We start from the raw sequence: 1,179 nt of genomic DNA, 5'->3' as shown, positions 1-1,179 counted from the left end.
TCCAGGCTAATTTGCAGCACCCCCTAAAAACACGGAAAGTAGACACATGAACAACACCTGCCATTTCAAATGTAGGCTCTTAGACCTGGGAGCCAGGTCTGGCTATATTCCCATGACCTCCACACCTGCAGATATATCCAGAACCTCAAAACCAGGACAGCAGACTGCATCCCCATCACTCAGGTGATAAGTAGCCTGGAGTCTACCAACAAATTCAATCTTCCTCACTCCCTATCCACTTTGCTAGAATAGGCTCACCTTGAACCTGAACCATGCCTGATGGTTCCTGGCCCACTCCTGCTAATTGTGAATTTCAGTTCAACTTGACAAACATTTGTCAAGAGTCTACTAGGTGCAGGGCAGCTAGATGGCACAGTGGATACAGTACCGGCGCTGGAGTCAGGAGGACCTGGGTTCAAATGCAGCCTCAGACACATCACACTTACTAGCTGTGTAATCCTGGGCAAGTCACTTAACCCCAATTGCCTAAAAATAAAAAATAAAAAAAATTTAAAAAGAGTCTACTATGTGCAAATCACCATACTAGATGCTAGGAATACAAAGAGCAAAAATAAAAACCGTCTCAGTCCTCAAGAGCTTACGTTCTATGGGTGATACAACATGTATATATGGACAAATTTGTATGAGATAACTGAGGAGAGAGGGAACAGACAAATTAAATCTCACCTCCTGTAGGAGCAACACTCCCTGCCCTCCCCCTCCCTCCGCATCCAACTGTAAGCACCTTCCTTCTGGAATTACTGTATGCGTATACATTAATATACACATACACACATAAATGTGTGCATGTGCATGTGTATACATATGTGCATATATATATATGCATATACATATGTGTAGTTGTTTGCATGTTGTCTCCATTAGAATGTGAGCTTCTTGAGGACAGCATCCATGTTTTTTGCCTTTCTTTGTATCCTTAGATCTTAGCACAGTGCCTGGCATTTAATTAATGCTTGAGGATTGATTGATTAATTGAAGATCTCCTTGTAGGAGGCAGCACTTGAGCCAAGTCTTGGAAAGTTATAAAGGGCGTGCATTATAGGCTTGTACAATCAGTGGGCATGGAGGTGGCAGGAGGAATGACGAATTGGGGGCAACACGCAGACAGAACAGGTGAATGGGAGTGATATGGACTGTCCAGAAAGTTTGGCTGGAACC

This window comes from Phascolarctos cinereus, unplaced genomic scaffold (assembly GCF_003287225.1).
Source record: "Phascolarctos cinereus isolate Bilbo 61053 unplaced genomic scaffold, phaCin_HiC Scaffold_3;HRSCAF=262, whole genome shotgun sequence".
Lineage (NCBI taxonomy): Eukaryota > Metazoa > Chordata > Mammalia > Diprotodontia > Phascolarctidae > Phascolarctos > Phascolarctos cinereus.
Note: the sequence above shows the minus strand (reverse complement) of the source record.